Here is a 15,233-nt window from a genome sequence, read left to right as displayed (position 1 = left end):
GAGGTGGCAGCAACCAATAGTGGAGGATGAGGAACAGTTGCTCTGCACTGCTTCATCTTGTGCAATCTTAAAGACACAATCAGATAAGGTGTTTTTCATAACAGGTATTTATAGACTTTTCTGCTAAGACTTCAATTTGTGGTTTTTAAGGAAAAAAGAAATTCTGTGAAATGTTGAAATAATTTAAATCATCTAAGACTAAAGCATACACAATGAAACAACTGTACTACTTGTATAGAGAAAAGGACCATGTACTTGTAACATTAGAATATCAGGATTTGAAGCAGTTAAGAATGTCTCTGTCAAGTCAACAAACAGCTATAGTTAATCTTCCTCCACCAGAGTATATAAATACTAAGAAAAATGGGCAATTTAACAAATTAGCTTTAGTATCTACAGAAATTGTCCTAAAGGATTTCTGGAAGCACAGTTTTCTTGGCCTTTTCAGCAGCCTGGGATGCAGTTGAAATTTAAGTTGCCTGATTATTACACCATTATTAAAAAAAAAAACAATGAATTTAAATACAAGTAAGAAGCAGTTGGGGAATAAATCTTATGTGAAGGCTTCAGAATGTATAGAAGACTTCAACATGATGTTCTCAAATTGTTATTTATACAACAAACCTGGAGATGATATGTTCTTATGGCATACTACAGAGAAGCCGTTTTTGCAGAAATTACTTAGATGCCATAAGAAGAGCAAGTTGTGGGTGTTAAGGAAAGAATAAAGAAAGGCATCAATGCAATGTTTCAGTTTTCTTTTTTAAAGAAAAAGCATCTCCAAAGCAACAGAAAATGTATTTAAGCAGAAAGAGATTCCCTTTGTGTTTTCCTGAGACATCTCTCCCTTGAGCATGGCACAAGGAACTCCACTCAACTCCAGCTCACAACTTGTGGTCCAAGTTACAAAAGGCGTGAAAAAGAAGCAGATACAATAACGCCTACAACTTTGGTAGTTAAACAAGTAATGAATCTTCTCCAACCCTTAATGAAAAAAATTAAAGAGAATGCCACCAATAAACGAAATATGCTGAAGAATTATTTGCAGATTCTCAGCAACAATATAAAGCTTTAAAGAGTGTTACAGTAACTGAACATTAAAGCACTGTAGTAAAAAAATTGCTTGCAAAGAAACATTTATCATATGTATTGCCCGTTTATAATCCTGTTGATGTAATGCTTTAGGATTTCATAACTACTGTGAAATTGTCAAAAATCCAATGGATCTTGGAACTATTAATAGAAATGGACAATCAAGAATATAAGAATGTTGGGGCTGGGTTGTGGCTCAGTAGTAATGAGCTTACCTAGCATATGCAGGGACCTGGGTTTGATCCTGAGCACCACATAAAAATAAAATAAAGGTATTGTGCCACCTACAACTAAAAAATCATATTTAAATAAAAGAATATAAGGATGAATTTGCTGCAGATGTTATATGAATGTTCATGAATTGTTACAAATGCAATCCTCTAGATCATGAAGTAGTAGTAATGGCTATAATGCTTCAGGACATTTTTGAAAAGCATTTTGCCAAAATCCTCAATGAGCCTGTAGAGTATGCCTGAATGTTATCTCACAAATGATACTACAAAAGCCCTTGGTAGAGAAAGCATTAGTGAAACTCCCTCCAAAGATAAGTCTTCTGATGATTCTGAAGATGAAAGAGTTCAGTGTCTTGCCAAGCTTCAGGAGCAGCTTAAAGCTGTTCATGAACAGTTACAAAGAGAAGAATGAGAAGTCTAAATGGAGGAAAAAAGAGAAAAGATTAATATCAGAGATGAAAATCCAAGGAAAAACTTGAAGCAAATAAAACCAAAGGGTAAGTCCAAGAGCAACCAACCAAAAAGAGGAACAACCAGTCTTCGTTCTCAAGTCTGAAGATGAAGATGGTAAGGTTATGAACTATGATGAGAAAAGACACCTAAGTTTGGAAATAAACAAACTCCCTGGAGATAAACTTGGGAGAGTAGTTCATATAATACAATAAAGAACCCTCACTAAGAAATTCCAATCCTGAGGAGATAGAGATTGACTTTGAAACACTGAGAGCATCAACACTAAGAGAATTGGAAAAAATATGTTGTGGAATGTTTTAAAAGACCACTAAAATCTCAGACTAAGAAAATAATAAAGTCAAAGAAGAACTTCATTCACAGAAAAAACAGAAATTGGAAAGCTGTTACTAGATGTCAACAATCAGTTAAATTCTACAAACAGAAAACAAAACTTGAGAAAACACAACCATGGAAAGCAGTTGGAGGTGGGTTTCACCTGAGTGAGAGCATCAGCAATAGCAGCAGCAGCACCAGCAGCAGCAAAAGCTCATCTGAATCTGAAAGTAGCAGCACTGATTCAATCTCTTCAAACAGCAGTGTTTCTGAACCAGAATATTTCCTAAGTTTACTGGAGTAAAACAGATGATTCACCTCCTAAAGAGAATGTAAAAAAAAATGCAAAATGTATGCTGCCTGAAGGAGGGACAGGCTGCACAGAAGAGATAAACTTCTGTGCAAGACACAACCTCTGCTAAAAACTCTTGTTCATCAGACCACGCATACATGTGGCATACCACCAAATCACCACCAGTTAACAATTGGTTATCAAGATTAGGACATTTCCAGTGTGAAAAACTTTCACCTTTACAAATTTGGCCTCCTTCAGGTGATTCCAAATAACTCTTGAATGGCCCAACTGTGATACATCCATCTGGTGATAATGACACAATGGTGTTAGAATCTGAATGTCAAGTCCTGTGCAAAAGGATAAAAGACTAAGAATGCTGATTCTTGGAAAAGTTTAGGCAAACCAGTGAAAATCATCAGGTGTACTGAAATCTTCAGATGAGCTCTTCAATCAATTTAGAAAAGCAGCAACAGAAAAGGAAGTAAAAGCTCGACCACAAGAACTAATATGAAATACCCGGAACAAAATACAAAGGAACCAAAAGTATTTCAAGAAAATTAGGGGACCTTGGTAATGGATTGACACTAGAAACATTTTCAATAAAATGCGAAACAAATGCCATGGAGAAGAGCAGAAAGAACATCACCAGTCAATGGCTCCTCAAGATAAAAGCAAGATGTGGCTTCTCAAAGACCGTAATTTAGCAAGGGAGATAGAATGAAGGAGGAGAGAAGCAATAGCGGGTACCATTGATATGACTCTTCAAAGTGACATTATGACAATGTTGAAAACAACTTTGATTAAAATGAAGTTTTTAAATTAACCATCAAGTTTAAATGAATAATATAAAGATTAAAGTGCATATAGTAAAATGATTACTTTCAGACACCAAAATATCAATCTTATATTGTATTTTGATTGCTCTAAAATCATTAGTTTTCACTTACATTTAAATAGCTATATGTTCATTTTAATGGCATAATAGGAAATTTATTATTTAGATTTCTAAAAATTGAATAGATCCCCAGATGTTGTTCTTTCTCCAAATAATTGTCATCTACACATTATAGGCCCTGTTCTAATCAATGAAAATCCAAAATAGATAGTTTCTGATTGTTTTTTAAAAACGAAGAATATGTAAAAGTGTATTGAAAACATAGTTCCTGTTGAGTTTTAAAATTTAAATAAATGTTTGTCTGCTTTAAGAAAATAACATTAAATTTGTCAAATGTATCCTATGCTTCCATTAATATAAAGTGATTGTCTTTCTTCATTCTGTGAATGCAGTGCACTACATTGATTATTTGTGTATGTGAACTATCCATAGCACTCAGAGATAATTCTTTCATGATCATCACATATGATTCTCTCAATGCACCTGTTAAATTCAGTTCCTAGTACTTTATTGAGGATACTATAATCCCTGTTCATCTGGATATTTCTTATGAATTCTTAGAGTAAGTTTTGACTTTTTTTGGAAATTTTTCTTCCTCTTCAATGTCTTAGAACCAGTTGAGACGTATATGTGTTCATACTTTTCTAAAGTTTAGTAGAATTAAGCAGTGAAGTACCTGGCCCTGGTTTTTTTTTTTCTAATGAAAGGTTTAGATTATGAATTCAATCTCCTTACATATTATTAGTTCAGATATTCTATTTCCTTTATAGTTCAGTCTTGTTAGCTGTGCGTGTATCTAGGAATTTACCATTTTCTAAGTTATCCACTCTGTTGTCATATAATTGTCCACAGTAGTCTCTGAAGATTCTTTGATTTTTATGCTATTAGTGTAAAGTTCTCATTTGTTTCTGATTTTTATTTGAATGTTCTTTTCCTCTTTCTTTGTCTAGGTAAAGATTAGTAGATATTTTGTTTTTCTAAAAGGCCAACTCTATTTTCATTTACTTTCTCTGGTGTTTTGCTGTCTTCCATTTTTTCATTACACATTTCTGGCCTTTTAACTTTCACCCTCCTACTAATCTTGGACTTAGTATGTTCTTCTTTTTTCATTGCTCAGTTATACAATTAAATTTTTTAATTTAAGATGTTTCTTGTTTAGTATTTTTTAGCTGTAGATAGACACCAATACTTTATTTTTACGTATTTATTCTTATGTGATTCTGAGGATTGAACATAGTGCGTCCACACATGTTAGGCATTTCACCACAACCACAGCTTCTTTTTTTTTTTGATGTAGGCATTTATTACTGTGAAATTCTCTCTTGTAATTGCTCTTGTTGTATCCCCTGTGTTTCAGTATATTGTGTTTCATTCTACTCACAATATTTTAATTTTCCCTTTGTTTGTTTTTTTTCGGAGCACCCCTGGTGCAATTTTATTTGATTATATTTTTATTTTTATTTTATTATTTATTTTTTATTGTAAACAAATGGGATACATGTGTTCTCTGTTTGTACATGGAGCCAAAGCATACCATTTGTGTAATCACAAATTTACACAGGGTAATGTTTGATTCATTCTGTTATTTTTTTTCCTTCCCCCCCACCCTCACACCCCTCTTTCCCCTTCCCACTTAGTCCATCCTTCTCCATTCTTGCCCCTCCTTAACCCTAACCCTAAACCTAACCCTAACACTAACGCTAACCCCTCCCACCCACAATTATATGTCAGCATCCGCTTATCAGCGAGATCATTGTCCTTGGTTTTTTGAGATTGGCTTATCTCACTTAACATGATTTCTTCAACTTCATCCATTTGCCTGCAAATGCCATAATTTTATCATTCTTTATGGCTGAGTAATATTCCATTGATATATATGCCACAGTTCTTTACCATTCATCAATTGAAGGACATCTAGGTTGGTTCCACAATCTGGCTATGGTGAATTGAGCAGCAATGAACATTGATGTGGCTGTATCTCTGTAGTATGCTGTTTAAGTCCTTTGGGTATAGGCCAAGAAGTGGGATAGCTGGGTCAAATGGTGGTTCCATTCCAAGCTTTCTGAGGAATCTCCATACTGCTTTCCAGAGTGGCTGCACTAATTTGCAACCCCACCAGCAATGTATGAGTGTATCTTTTTCCCCACATCCTTGCCAACACCTATTGTGCTTGTGTTCTTGATAAATGCCAATCTAATTGGGGTGAGATGGAATCTTAGGGTAGTTTGATTTGCATTTCTTTTTTTACTAGAGATGTTGAACATTTTTCATATATCTGTTGATTGCTTGTACATCTTCTTCTGTGAGGTGTCTGTTCATTTCCTTAGCCCATTTGTTGATTGGATTATTTGTATTTGGTGTAGAGTTTTTTGAGTTCTTTAATATTCTGAAAATTAGTGCTCTATCTGAATTATGAGTGGCAAAGATATTCTCCCACTCTATAGGCTTCTTTTCACATTACTGATAGTTCCTTTGCTGAGAGAAAGCTATTTAGTTTGAATCTACCCCAGTTGTGATTCTTGCTTTTATTTCTTATGCTATGGGAGTCCTGTTAAGGAAGTCTGATACTAAGCCAACAAGTTGAAGATTTGGACCTACTTTTCTCTATAAGATGCAGGGTCTCTGGTCGACTCCGAGGTCCTTGATCCATTTTGAGTTGAGTTCTGTGCAGGGTGAGAGATAGGGTTAATTTCATTCTGTTGCATATGGTTTTCCAGTTTCCCAGCACCATTTGTTGAAGAGGCTATCTTTTCTCCATTGCATATTTTTGGCCCCTTTGTCTAGTATGAGAAAACTGTATTTATTGGGTTTGTGTCCATGTCCTCCATTCTGTACCATTGATCTACCTCTCTATTTTGGCACCAATACCATAACCGTTTTTGTTACTATTGCTTGTAGTAGAGTTGAAGATCTGGTATTGCGATACCCCTGCTTCACTCTTTCTACTGAGGATTGCTTTAGCTATTCTGCATTTCATATTCTTCCAGATGAATTCATAATTGCTTGCTCTATTTCTGTAAGGTACATCACTGGGATTTAATTGGAATTGCATTGAATCTGTATAGCACTTTAGGTAGTATGGCCATTTGACAATATTAGTTCTGCCTATCTAAGAACATGGGAGATTTTTCCATCTTCTAAGGTTTTCTTTAATTTCTTTCTTTACTGTTCTGTAGTTCTCATTGTAGAGGTCTTTCACCTGCTTTGTTAGATTGATTTCCAAGTATTTTATTTTTTTCGATACTATTGTGAATGGGGTAGTTTTCCTAACTTCTCTTTCTGAAAATTCATCACATGTATAAAAATGCATTGGATTTATGAGCATTGATCTTGTAACCTGCTACTTACTGAATTCACTTATGAGTTCTAAAAGTTTTCTGGTGGAATTTCCAGGTTCCTCTAAATATATAATCATGTCATCAGCGAACAGGGATAGTTGAGTTCTTCTTTTCCAATTCATATCCCTTTAATTTCTTTGTTTTGTCTAATTGCTCTGGCTAGAATTTCAAGGACGATGTTGAATAGGAGTGGTGAAAGAGGGCATCCCTACCTTGTTCCAGGTTTTAGGGTAATGCTTTCAGTTTTTCACCATTTAGAATGATATTGACCATGGGCTTAGCGTAGATGGCCTTTACAATGTTAAGGAATGTTCCCAATCTCCCTATTTTTTCTAGTGTTTTGAGCATGAAGGGATGCTGTATTTTATCAAATGCTTTTTCTGCATCTATTGAATAATCGTGTGATTCTTGACTTTAAGTCTGTTGATATGATGAATGACATTTATTGATTTCCGGATGTTGAACCAACCTTGCATCCCTGGGATAAAACCCACTTGATCGTGGTGCACTATCTTTTTAATATATTTTGCATGCGATTTTCTAAAATTTTATTGAGAATTTTTGCTTCTGAAATTTTCTTTCCTCGATGTGTCTCTGTCTGGTTTAGGTATCAGGGTGATATTGACTTCATAGAATGAGTTTGGGAGGGTTCCCTCCTCTTCTATTTCATGGAATACTTTGAGAAGTATTGGAATGAGCTCTTCTTTAAAGGTTTTGTAGAACTTGGCTGAGAACCCATCTGGTCACGGACTTTTCTTTGTTGGAAGGCTTTTGATGTCCTCTTCTAGTTCATTGCTTGAAATTCATTTATTTAAGTGTATATCCTCCTCGTTCAGTTTAGGTAATTCATATGTCTCTAGAAACTTGTTGATGTCTTCAAGGTTTTCTGTTTTGTTTGAATATAGATTTTCAAAATAACTTCTAATTATGTTTTGTATTTCACTTGTGTCTGTTGTGATATTTCCTTGTTCATTCCGAATTTTAGTAATTTGAGTTTTCTCCCCTCTTTCTCTTTGTAGTGTGGCTAAGGGTTTATCAATTATGTTTATTTTTTCAAAGAACCAACAATTTATTTAGCTAATTTTTCCAATGTTTCTTTTGCTTCAATTTCATTGATTTTCAGCTCTAATTTAACTGTTTCCTGTCTTCTACTACTTTTGGTGTTGGTCTGCTCTTTTTTCTAGGGTTTTGAGCTGTAGTGTTAAGGCACTTATTTGTTGATTTCTACTTCTTTTGTGAATGCGCCCCATGAAATAAATCTGTAAGGACTGCTTTCATAGTGTCCTAGAGATTTTGTTATTATGAGGTCTTTGTTCTTGTTTATTCTACAAATTGTTTTATTCTCCCTCTGATGTCTTCTGTTATCCATTCATCATATAATAGTGTATTATTTAATCTCCAGGTATGGAGAAAATTCCTGTTTTTTATTCTGTCATTTATTCTAATTTCAGTACCTTATGATCTGATAGAATACAAGGTAGTAACTCATCTTCTTGTATTTCCTAACAGTAGCTTTTGTGGCATAAAATATGGTCTATTTTAGAGAAGGATCCCATGTGCTGCTGAAAAGAAAGTGTATTGTTCTTTGTGGATGGTATATTCTATTTATGTCCGTTAAGTCTAAGTTGTTGATGTGTTATGAGATCTATGGTTTCTTATTCAATTTTTTGTTTGGAAGATCTACCCAGAATGGTGAGAGAGGGTGTTAAAACCACCTAGATACTGTGTTGTGGTCTATTTGGTTCTGAGATGAGAAGGATTTGGTTGCCATACATGAGAGCCACTGTTTGGGGCATAGATATTTATGATTGTTATGTCTTGCTGATTTATGCTTCCCCTAAGCAGTATGTAATGTCCTTCTTTATCCCCTTTGACTAGTTTTGGTTTGACGTCCACATTATCTGAAATGAGGGATGGATACTCCAGCTTTTTTGCTCTGTCTGTGTGCATGGTATGTTTTTTCCCATCCTTTCAACCTTTAGTCTATGGGTATTCTTTCTATGAGATGAGTCTCTTGCAGCAGCATATTGTTGGATTTTTCTTTTAATCCAATCTGCCAGTCTATGTCTTTTGATTGATGAGTTCAGGCCATTAACATTCAGGGTATTATTGTGATATGATTTGTATTCCCAGTCATTTGACTCATTTTTGTTTTTTGACATGATTTTGGTTTTCTCCTTTATTGGCTATTCATTTTTGTTAGTTCCTCCCATTGCTGATTGCATTGTTGTTTTCATCTCTTCCTCATGGAATATTTTGCTGAGAATGTTCTGTAATGCCGCTTTCTTTTTGTAAATTCCTTAACTTTTGTTTATCATGGAAGGATCTTATTTTGTCATCAAATCTGAAAGTAACGATTTGCTGGGCATAAGATTCTGGTTGGCATCCGATTTCTTTCAGGATTGGTAAATGTTGTTCCAGGGCCCCTTCTAGCTTTTAGGGTCTGGATTGAAAAATCTGCTGATCTTCTTATTGGTTCCCCCTGAATGTAATTTGATTCTCTTTCTCTCACAGCCTTTAAATTCTGTCTTTATTTGTATGTCTAGGTATTTCATAATAATGTGCCTTGGTGTGGGTCTGTTGTAATTTTCTATATTTGGAGTCCTATAAACCTCTGGGACTTGGTTTTCCATTTCATTCTTCAGATTTGGGAATTTTATGATATTATATTCATTGAATAGATTGTTCATTCCTTTGGTTTTTTTTCTCTGTGCCTTCCTGAATTCCAACTAATTCTTAAATTTGACCTTTTCATGATATCCCATAATTCTTATAGATTCTGTTCATGATTTTCTTACCATCTTCTCGTTTGGTCAACTTTGTTTTTCAGATTAAATATTTTCTCTTCAATGTCTGAGGTTCTGTCTCCAGGTGTCTATCCTATTGGTTATGCTTTCTATGGAGTTTAACTGGTTTATTGTTTCCTTTCATATCAAGGATTTCTGTTGTTTGTTTTTCAGTATCTCTAACCCTGTATTGAAATGTTCTCTTGCTTCCCTTATTTTCTCTTTTAACTGTGATTGGTGCGGTCATTTAATGCCTGCTTTGCTCTTTCATCTCCTCCTTCAATGCCTGCATTTGCTCTTTCCATCTCCTCGTTTGCTTCTCTGATTGTTTTAATTATGTACATCTGAACTCCTTTCTGACATTTCTTCTGCGGTGGTCATTGGGTTTTATTGATGTAGTATCTAGGTTTGTTTGGGACATTTTCTTCCTTGTTTTCTCATATTAGTCAGATGTCAGTGGGACTCTGAGATATTGCAGATTTCCTCTATTGCCTTATAGTTTCCCTGTAGATTTCCAGTATATCACCTCACAGCCTTCAGTAGCCTGAAGTCTTGGAGGAACTTGATAATGCAGTGCTTCTGAAGAAAGCTGCCTGCTACTGGTTCCAGGTCTTGGAGCTGGCTCTGTGGGAAAGGCTCTCACTGGGTTGTCTGCTCCGAGAAGCTGGCCATGGAATGAGTCTGCTGCTGGAGGGAGCAGAGCTGCCTGGAGAAGTCTCTGGCTGCCCTGCCCTCATCCCAGAGGCTGCCTGAGGGCTGGAGCTCACTGCTGGCTCTGGGACTTGGAGCTGGGTTGTGCAGAAATGCTCTTACTGGGCGGCCTGTTCCGAGAAGTTGATTGTGTGGAAGGAGCCTGCCACTGGAGGGAGCTGGCTGCCTGGGGAAGTCTCTAGCTGCCTGCTCTGCTCTGAGAAGCTGCCCCCATCCAGGTCTGCCGCCCGGGTCGAGCTTCACCCAGTGGGGGGACTCACCCCGTGGCTCTGTGTTAGTCTGAGTCTCCAATCCTTCCTCCTCTCAAATCCTGGGTTCTGGAGCACCAGCAGATGCAGTCACCCTCTAGTCCGCCATCCTGGATCGCCCCATGGAAGGAGCCTGCCATCGGAGGGAGCAGGGCTGCTTGGAGAAATCTCTGGCTGCCCTTCCCTGGTCCAGAGGCTGCCTGCGGGCCAGAGCTCGCCACTGGCTCTGGGACCCGGATCTGGCTCTGTGCAGAAAGGCCCCCACTGGGCGGCCTGCTCCGAGAAGCTGGCTGTGTGGAAGGACCCGCTGCCAGAGGGAGCAGGGCTGCCTGGTGAAGACTCCAGCTGCCTGCCCTGCTCTGAGAAGCCGCCCCTGTCCAGGTCTGCTGCCCAGGCCGAGTTTCACCCGGGTGGGGAAGACTCATCCCGTGCTCTATGTTAGTCCGAGTCTCTCAATTCCTCCCCTTCTGAATCTGTGTCTGGAGTGACAGGAGATGCAGTCCACCCTGTAGTCTGACCATCTTGGATCACCCCCTAATTTCCCTTTAGATTCTTCTTTGATACATTGGTTAGGCAGAACTTGGAATTCATTCCTACTTATTCATAAAGATTTCAGTTCAATCATCTTCACCTGTTAAGAGGTTTTTGTAGCCTAACAATGATCTGTGCTTTAAATAGTCTGTACACATTTGAGAAGAACAGGCATTCTTTATTTGATGGAATTTTCTATACACATCAGAGTTTCATTTTCTCTAAAGTGTAAAGTCCAATATTATCTTAATGCTTTCTGTATTTGTGACCTATCTAGAGTTGAAAGTGGAACACTTAAATCCCTTATCATTATTGCAATGTTTCAATGTTTTTCTTTAGAACTATCAATAATTGTTCTAATGTTGACTGCATATATACTTACATTTGGTATACTACCTGATGAACTGACCTTTTTTGTCAATACATAGTAACCCTTTTGTCTTTCATATCAGTTTTTTCTTGTTTCGTTTTGCTTTGTTTTGTTTTTACTTAAAGAATATTTTGTCTGAAATAGGTAAAACTACCCATTCTCTTTTTTTGTTTTTCATTTGAATGGGTATCTTTTCCCATCTCTTTTCTTTAGTCTATGTGTGTTATAGAGTAAGCATTTCTGTGTGTATTAAAGTTACAGCATTTGTGGGGCTGGGGTTGTGGCTCAGTGGTAGAGTGCTTCCCCTGGCACATGTAAAGCACTGGGTTTGATCCTCAGCACCACATAAACATAAATAAATAAAATAAAGGTATTGTGTCCATTTGCAACTAAAAATATATTTAAAAATTAAAAATAAATAAAGTAACATTTCTTTCATAGGCAACATAGAGAGTCTTATTTTTTTAATCGATTCAGACACTATTTTGATGGGAAAATTTATTTGAGTTAATTTTTGATAGGCAAAATCTTTTTATGGCTATTTTGTGATGTACTTTCTATGTATCTTATAGATACTTTGTTTCTTCTTCCTCTTTTTGTTTCCTAATTTGTGATCAGATTATTTCATTTGTTTCCTTTCTCTTTGTTTTATGTATATACTAAACATATTTGCTTTGTGGTTATGATGATGTTTACAAAAACATCTAAAACAGGCTATTTTTAGATTATATATTAAGCAATGCACATACCTTAATTATTTAACAGAGGTACAGAGATCAATTTTTTTTTTACTTTTATATTATATCTAGAGATATAAGTGATTTACACACAGTCATTAAAGTACTTGTATATTCTAAATTTGACCATATATTTACTTCTACCATTGAGGCTTATACCTTTCAATGTTTCATTATGTCTAATTAGTGGAATTTTGTTTCAATTTTTAAGAAGGATTGGAAGGGCTGGGGAGATAGCTCAGTTGGGCCCTGGGTTCGATTCCCAGCACCTCAAAATAAAAAAAAAAAGGATTGGAAGGATTTTTCTTTCAGCACTTTGAATATATCATGTTATCTTCTGGTCTGCAAAGTTTTCTACTGAGAAATATGCTAATAAACTGTGAGGATTTCCATGACTATGTGAAACTTCTTTCATTGTTGGTTTTAATACTCTCCATTTGGTCTTTGATTTTTGATAATTTGATTGTAATGTCTTGCTGAAGTCTTTGTATTGAACCTAATTAGATCTCTTCAAGTTTCCATACCTTGATATGTATATCTCTTCCCAGATTTGGGAAGTTTTTTTTACATTTTTAAATTTTTTTATTGTTCCTTTTAGATACACATGATGGTAGAGTGTATTTGGACATATTATATATGCATGGAGTATAACTATTCTAATTAGGATCCCATTCTTGTGGTTGTACATGATATGGTATCACTGCTCATGTATTCATATGACCATAGGAAAGTTATGTTTGATTCATTCTACTCTCTTTCTTATTTCCATTCCCCTCTGTTTTTGTCTGTTTTTTTACTGCGTGACTTAAAGATCCAACAAGAACAACTGCAGAGGAGGAAAAGTTTATTTGGGGCTCAGGGTTTCAGTGGTCTCAAGCCATAGATAGCATGCTCCATTCCTTAGGATTCAAGAGTGTGCCAAAGGGAAGTGACCCACATCCTCCAGCCAAACCTACCAGCCTTCAGTTACCACTCAATGCCTATCAGATTACTACACTGATTGGGTTCTAAGACTCTTACAACCAAATTATTTCTCCTCCAAACCTTCTTGCACTGTCTTACATGTGAGCTTTTGGGGGAACACCTCACATCCACAACCATAACACCCTCCCTTCCCATCATTCCCCTTTGTGTATTCCAATGAACTTCTATTCTTTCCTCCTTCTCTCTTTATGTGTTAGCATTCAGGTTTTTAGTCATTATTTGTTTAAAATAATCTTTCTTCTCTCTCTCTCTTCTCCTTACTTTTAATAATGCCAAATACAGCTGTCCTGATATTGTCCCATAAATGCTGTAGGCTTTTTGCAATCTTTTCCATTTTATTAATATTTACACTCTGAATATTTTTAAATGATTCATCTTGAAGTTCATAGATCATTTTTGTTTGATCAAGTCTACCATTAATGATTTCTATTACATTTTTATTTTATTCATTTTGTTCTTCAGTCTCCCAATTTGTTTATTTTTATGAATTCCAGATTTGTACTGTTCTACTGAAATTTTTATCCTTGTACTTTTTAATGATATCATGTATTGTCTGTGTTTTCTTGAAGCTATTGAATTTATTTGGAGAAAATATTGTTTAAAATTATTAGGTAATTTTTAGATCTGCATTTCCTTAAGGTTGGCTACTGGAATATGATTGTGTTCCATTAGTAGTGTCAGATTTTCTTGAATAATATTTTGCCTTCATATTTCAAGCAGCAGTCCACCTCATTAAGCCTTTACTGACAATATTCAAGACAGAAAAACTATACCAACCAGCCCAGGATAAGATGGTTCCACTTATAAAATTAACAAACATTTGAAGAAATATTAACACCAACCATTTATGAACTCATGAAAAAACAGAAGAGTGAGACACTTCATTAATCTTTCTATGAGGCCAATATTATGGACATTAAAGTTAAATACATCACAACAAAGAAATCTACAGACCAATATCCATTATAAGGTGGGGGCAAAATCCTCAAACAATACAACCAAGTGAATCCATTGACATATACAAAGGTTTTTACACCATGAACAGGAATGTACAGGTAGTTCATCACATGAAAGTCAATTGATGAAATGCAACATGCTAATATAATAAGGTAGGAAAAAACATGTTTATCTCAATTTACAAATAAAATTACTGACAAATTATGATGAAAAATTAATGAATTAGAAATTGAAGAGAATTTCCTCAGTATAATGAAGGGCAACCATAAGAAACTCACAACTACCATCATACTCAATGGTGGGTAACTGAAAGTTTTTACCGCTAAGCTCAGGAATGTTCCTGATAAGAAGACCCACTATCACAACTATCACAACTTTTAGTCAGTATTGTATAGAAGTTATATACAAGGCAGAAAACAAACTCAAAAGAATAATGAGAGAAAGGAGAAAGTAACACCATCTTTATCTACATATGACATAAAAATATATAGAAAAGTCTAAACAATTCACCAAAATTAGACCTAAAACATATTTTTCAATTTAAAATATACAATATCCACATATGAAAATCCTTTGTATTTTTATACACTAGCAATGAATAATCCAAAATTAAATTTTAAAAATTGTTTCTAGTAGCATCAAAAAGGATATAATATCTAGGAATAAATTCTTCCAAGTAACTGGAAACCTAGTGCACTGCAAACTTCATAACATGTTGAACAAAATTTGAAAGTATCTGTGCTGGATATAGTGGCACATGCCTGTAATCCCAGAGACTCAGAAGGCTGAGGCAAGAGGATCAAAAGTTCAAAGCCAGCCTCAACAAATTAACAAGACCCTAAGTAACTTAGTGAGACCCTGTCTGAACATAAAAATAATAAAAAGGACTAGTGATGTGACTCAGCACCCTGCATTTAATCCCCAGTATAATGAATGAAAAGACATTGCATGTTTGAGTTAAAGTAATGTGTATTAAAGTGTTAATACTCCTCGAATTGTTCAACAAATTCAAAAATATTTTTACAAAAATTTTAATTTCTTTTTTATTTATTTGCAGAAAGGGATTATTTCAATTTATCTTACATAGAAAAGCAAGGAACTCTGAACAACTAATATAATCTTTAAACAAAACAGAGATATAAGATTCAAAGTCCTGATTTTTATTCTTGCTGCAAAGTATCAGTAATCAAATAATGTGGTACTAATATAAAGATAAGTAAATATAAAATAAAAATTTAGAAATAAACTCACATCAGTGGTCAATTGATTT

The 15,233-nt window shown here is 35.4% G+C and overlaps 1 pseudogene; it reads left to right on the top strand.

Annotated features, from left to right (window-relative positions):
• Positions 1-293: 293 nt before the first annotated feature.
• On the top strand, positions 294-3,210 carry LOC124972446 (bromodomain testis-specific protein-like; annotated as a pseudogene).
• Positions 3,211-15,233: the final 12,023 nt, after the last annotated feature.

Source organism: Sciurus carolinensis, chromosome X (assembly GCF_902686445.1).
Source record: "Sciurus carolinensis chromosome X, mSciCar1.2, whole genome shotgun sequence".
Taxonomy (NCBI): domain Eukaryota; kingdom Metazoa; phylum Chordata; class Mammalia; order Rodentia; family Sciuridae; genus Sciurus; species Sciurus carolinensis.
This window is presented reverse-complemented; position numbering and strand designations above follow the sequence as displayed.